The sequence below is a fragment of the Elaeis guineensis genome, chromosome 3 (genome assembly GCF_000442705.2).
Source record: "Elaeis guineensis isolate ETL-2024a chromosome 3, EG11, whole genome shotgun sequence".
NCBI lineage: Eukaryota > Viridiplantae > Streptophyta > Magnoliopsida > Arecales > Arecaceae > Elaeis > Elaeis guineensis.
In genome coordinates this window covers 8,831,606-8,837,605 of record NC_025995.2, presented here as the reverse complement: position 1 = coordinate 8,837,605, position 6,000 = coordinate 8,831,606, and positions in this window count along the sequence as shown.

The window sequence follows — 6,000 nt, the reverse complement described above, 5'->3', positions numbered from 1 at the left end:
AGCTAACTGTGCCACCATTACATATGAACACATACCCTGATGTAGATTTTCTATCATCAGGATCAGACATGAAGTATGAATCAATGTAATCTTCAACTTGCAACTTAGAACCTCTTTCAAAAATCAAGAATAAATTTTTAGTTCTTCTCAAGTACTTAAGGATATTTTTCACAGCTATCTAGTGCTCCTCATCTAAATTCGACTAATATCTGCTCGTGACACTTATAGTAAGGATAATATCAGGTCAAGTATACAACATGATGTACATGAGGTTCTTTATGATTGAGGTATAAGAAATCCTATTCATGTGCTGAACTTCCTCAAATGTGGTTGGATACATTATCTTGGAAAGATGAATACCATGCCTAAGAAGTAAAAGTCTTATTTTAGAGTTTTTCATGTTGAACCTCTTCAGTACTTTCTTTATGTACAGCTTTTGTGATAAATCTAGCATCCTTTTAGATCTATCCCTATAGATTTTTATTTCGAGAATATAAGATGCTTCTCCTAGGTCTTTCATGAAAATTTTTTTGGACAATCATCTTTTGATTGAGGTCAGCATGAAAATATCATTCTCAATAAGGAGAATATCATCCACGTACAATGCGAAGAATGTTATTGTGCTCCCACTAGCCCTCTTATATATACAGAGTTCCTTCTCATTTTTGATGAAATCAAATGATTTGATTGCATCATCAAAATAAAGATTCCAACTCTAAGAAGCTTGCTTTAATCTATATATGGATCTTTATAGCTTGCAGACTCGATGATCATCATCATTGGATGTGAAACTCAAAGGCCGCTCTATATATATATCTTCCTCAAGATATCCATTCAGAAAAGTAATTTTTACATCCATCAACCAAATTTCATAATCATAATAGGCTGCAACAGCAAGCAAAGTGTGGATGGATTTCAATATGGCTATAGACGAGAAGATTTTATGATAGTCAATACCTTCGTACTGACTATAATCTTTTGCCATGAGCCTAGCTTTATAGGTTTCCACCTTACCATCAATATTTTTTTTTTATAGATCCATTTATGCCCAATAGGTACTATACCTTCAAGTGGATCCACTAAGGTCCATACATGGTTCAAATGCATTAAGTCAATTTCTGACTTCATTGCATCTAATCATTTCTCAAAATCAATATCAAATGTCACCTCGTCAAAGATATTCAGATCATCTCCATGACCCTTATCTCCCATAAAGAATATTTTTTTACTTCCTCCTTAAGCATACTCATATATCTTTTAGGAGGATGGAAGACTCTACTAGATCTACGAGGTGGTGGAGGAACATCAATTATTGGCTCATGAATAATAGGTTCCTGAGGATCTATAGCCCATTACTCTTCAGAGACCTTCTCTTCAAACTCAATTAACCTCCCACTACCTCCTTCCTTGATAAATTGATTTTTTAAGAATTTGACATAATAACTCACAATCACATTATGATCTTATGAAAGATAAAAGTAGTATCCCATGGTTTCTTTCGGATAGCCTATAAAATGAGCTATGACAGATTTATCCTCTAATTTATCAGTCATCTATTTTCTGACATAGACTGGACATCTTCAAGTCTTTAAATAGCCTAGACTCAACTTCTTACTATATCATATCTCATATGATGTGGTAGGAATGGATTTTGAAAGAACTCTATTCAATAAATATATTACGGTTAACAAGACATGTCTTCAAAAATATAAAGATAAATTAGTCAAGCTCATCATGGACCTGACCATATCTAATAGAATCTTATTCTTCTTTTCAAATATCCTATTGAGCTGAGATATTTCTAGAGGAATCCATTGAGAGACAATCCCGTTATCCTTAAGATATCCCAAAAATTTTCAAATAAAGTATTCACCTCCTCGATCAGATCAAAGAACCTTAATAGGTTTATCTATTTATTTTTCTACTTCATTTCTGAATTTTTTAAACTTTTTAAAAGCTTCAGATTTATGTCTCATCGAAAATACATATCCGTATCATGACAAATTATCGGTAAAGATGATGAAGTAGCTATAACCATCCCTGACCTGCACATCAAATGGTCTGCATACATCAGTGTATACCAGGATAAGTAGCTCAGTGGCATTTTCTCCATGTCCTATAAAGGGTAACTTGGTCATTTTTTCTTAAAGACAAGATTCACAAGTTAGGTATGATTTAGAGCTAAAAGAGTCAAGGATCCCATCCTTTTTCAGTTTGTTTATCCTATCCTCTCTAATATGGTCTAGTCTATGATACTACTAGTACTTCTGGTTAATTTCTTCTCTAGATCTTTTTTGACCTATGACACTCACTACTTGCTCGTTTATATTCATATTCATATCAACATGTAAGTGATAAAGGCTGTCAATTAAAAGACCACGTGCAATCAATTTATTTCATAAATAAATAGAATAAAAATCTTTATTGAAATTGAAATCAAAAGCATCCTATGCTAGCACAGATATGAAAATCAAATTTTGACTAGCTATAAGTATAAAATAACAGTCTTTCAAATCTAATCTAAATCTTGACAGTAATCAAAGAGAATAAGTGCCAACGATTTCTGTAAAAATTTTTGCTCCATTGCTGATCCGAAGGATATACCATCTTTCCTCAACCTCCTATTTTTTATTAGATTCTGTATTGAAGTACATATATGAGCACTCAAACCAAAGTTCAATATCCAACTAGAAGTAGAAGAAATCATTAGGTTAGATTCAATTACCAGTATACTTGACATACCTTCTGAAGGTGTGTCGTCCTTCTTGGTCTTCAAGCTCTCCAGATAGATTGGACAGTTCCTCCTCCAATAGCCATCAGTGTCACAGTGGAAACACTTTTCTTTTATTGCAGTCTTCTTCAGAATGTCCTTCTTTAGCTCGCTCTCCTTCTTCTACTTCTTCACGGATTTACTCTTCTTCTTTCAACCAGATTTTTTTTTGGATGAAGAAGATTGCTCCACAGTGAGAATAGTATTCCTTGAGCTTTTCAAGATTTTCTCAGTAGTGATCAACATGTTGATCAGTTCGAGTACAGTGCAATCCAGTTTGTTCATATGAAAATTTATAATAAATTGACTATATAAGCTCGTAAGGGATTGGAGGATCAAATCCACTTGTAATTTTTTTTGCATATTAAGTCTGAGCTTCTTAAGCTCCTCAAAGTCCTTAATTACTATCATACAGTGCTTATAGACTGACTGTCCTTCATGCATCTTCATATTGAAGAGTCTTTTGGATACTTCGAAGAGCGTAGTATGGCTATGCTCACCATACAACTCTTGTAGATAAATGATCATAGCCCTGATAGTGGGCATATAATCATGCTGGCTTTGCAACACATTTGATATGGAAGCTAGCACATAGCACTTAATCCGACTATCTTCATCCGTCCATTTATCAAATACTGTTTACTGCTCAGTACTAGAATGGTTTGGTAACACTAGAGGGTCCTAATCAAGTACATATCCTAATTTTTTAGAAATCAAGATAATCTTGAGGTTTCTTAGTCAATCTTTAAAGTTGGTTTCAGTCAAACGATTAGATTCAAAGATGCGGACTAGAAGATTTGAAGCTGACATGACTTAACTATGAGAGTAGAGATTCAAGTTAGATTTTTATATTTTAAATTTTATATTTACTCTAGAAATTTTAAGAAGCAAACAAAACTTTCATTATTTTTTTGGATCTCTATACTTCTCGAGTGGAGAAGCGAAAACCCTAAGCGATAATTGGATTTCTAGTGGGTGCTGCGGTCCCACCGATATCGTGCACCTCACCTGACAGATATTGGTAACAGACACACCAATGCATGGACAACTTCTTATCTAGATGCTTCTTTAAGAATATTGCAGTGACTTGGTCTCTAAGTCATATAGTCTCACCTGATAGATATTGACCACACTCTTTAGTTAAGTCTAACCCACCATTCATAAGTAGGTGCAAGACCGTCATTGGATTCCTCACCTGATAGTATTGGGCCCAATCCCATTCTTATCTTGAAGCAACTCTTTGCTACTAGTGGTTTCATGTTCCCAATGTAACTGAACCACTATGACCAGTCATAAATAATCAATACTAGTAGCACGTCCGTACATCTATAACGGTGAAAGACCTCTAGACTTAATATTTATGAGGAGATTTAGATTTAGATCTCATCTAATCAATCATCATATAACTAATCTAATTGGTATGGACGAATTCAAACCACCAAGCAACCATATTTAAGACTTAATCTTCCAAATTGATCAGGTAAGTGGAGATCAGTGGGGGTACTCCGTTGCTTTCTTTAGACACCAATAAATTAATCAGATCAGCGAACGAAATTAATTAAATAACTACCTTTCAATTACTTGCCTTAGATACTAATTGATTAATTGATCAATTGATCCAAATAGATTAGCTCAAGTGAATCAGGCTCAAGCCATCGAGCCAAATTAGGTCTTTAAGTTAATCGATTCTACATATAAAATTTAATCGATTTGATCAACAATGATTATATGATCTAAAACTTAATTGATCTAACTCTAATCAATACTTGATTCGATTTAATGAATTGCTAAATCGATTTGGATCTATTATAATCAAATCAAAATCTTAGATGTAAACTAATTACATGACCTAATTTGATCTACCCATGACCAATCCCTCATGAACAAACATAAATTTCAGATTCTAAAACTAAATTTTTTAGATCTAAATTCTTTACATGAAGAAAAGATTTTAAATCATGAACTAATTTTCAGATTTAACATACAAGCATATATCTCATATATATATATATATATAAGATTTTAAATCATGAACTAATTTTCAGATTTAACATACAAGCATATATCTCATTCATATATATATATATATATATATATATTTAAAATTCAGATCTAAATAAAAATTTAGATCTTAACAAGATATCATATATCTCACATACAAATCATTAATTAAATTTAAATCATTTTTTAGACCTTAATATGCAATCATACATCTCATATATGAATCATAAATTAGGTCTAAATAATTTTTAGATTTTATGCATGTAAACATATATCACATATATGAACTAGAAAACTATCTAGAATAATTTTCAGATTTATGCATGCCTTCATATATCCTATATATGAACTGAAAATCATGTCTAAAATAAATTTTAGATTTAAATTAAACATCTGTATATCTCATGTATCAAGAAAAATCAGATTTTGAAATTCTTTTCAAAAATATGAATGTCAATTTCATGCATATAAAATCCGTGGCTCTAATACTACTGTTGTAATTTCTATAGTGCGCATGCATGTGTGTTTCAAAAAAAAATTTTCTAAATAATGCAGCAAAATTAGATATCAAAATACCTTTTAATCTAGAACATGCATATATAAAATAAAGAATACATGGATCTACTTTATATGCTGAAATTGAATATATATTGATTTTATACTGAAATTGAATATATGCTCGGATCATGTACCTGATTTGCTAATCCTTTCTTTGAATCTAGATCTGGAAGAAAGTTGGTTCTCTCTTAGCTGCGCAAGTATCCGACCTCTACGGGTATCCACTTAGGATCAGTCTGAAACAGTCCTCTTTAATGTAGATCTTTTTTCTCCAAGAGCAATCACCCTGTGAATCTGAATAAAGCTTGGATTACGATCAACTCTTTGATCCTTTCTTTGATCTTCTTCTTTTCTTCTTTTTTTGATCTCCTTTCTTTGATTTTACAGCAATCAAGCTCTAAAAATCAGTAACTAAGAGGGATGCCCAACCTCCTTTGGGGATTGGAAGATGGGGACACCCAATAATGCTTGGGCATTGGAACCAAGAGGGAGGAGAGAGGGAGGTATGGGAGGCTGATAGGAGGCTTGGAGCTTGCTCAAAATTTAATGCTAAGATCTTTAGGGAAGGACCCTTTAAATAGAGGAAAAGTTTGAACCTTATTCAAAACCAAATTAGCCCTATAGTATGAGTCCTAATCGCATTAGGACTCCTTGTATGCCTCTATCTTTGA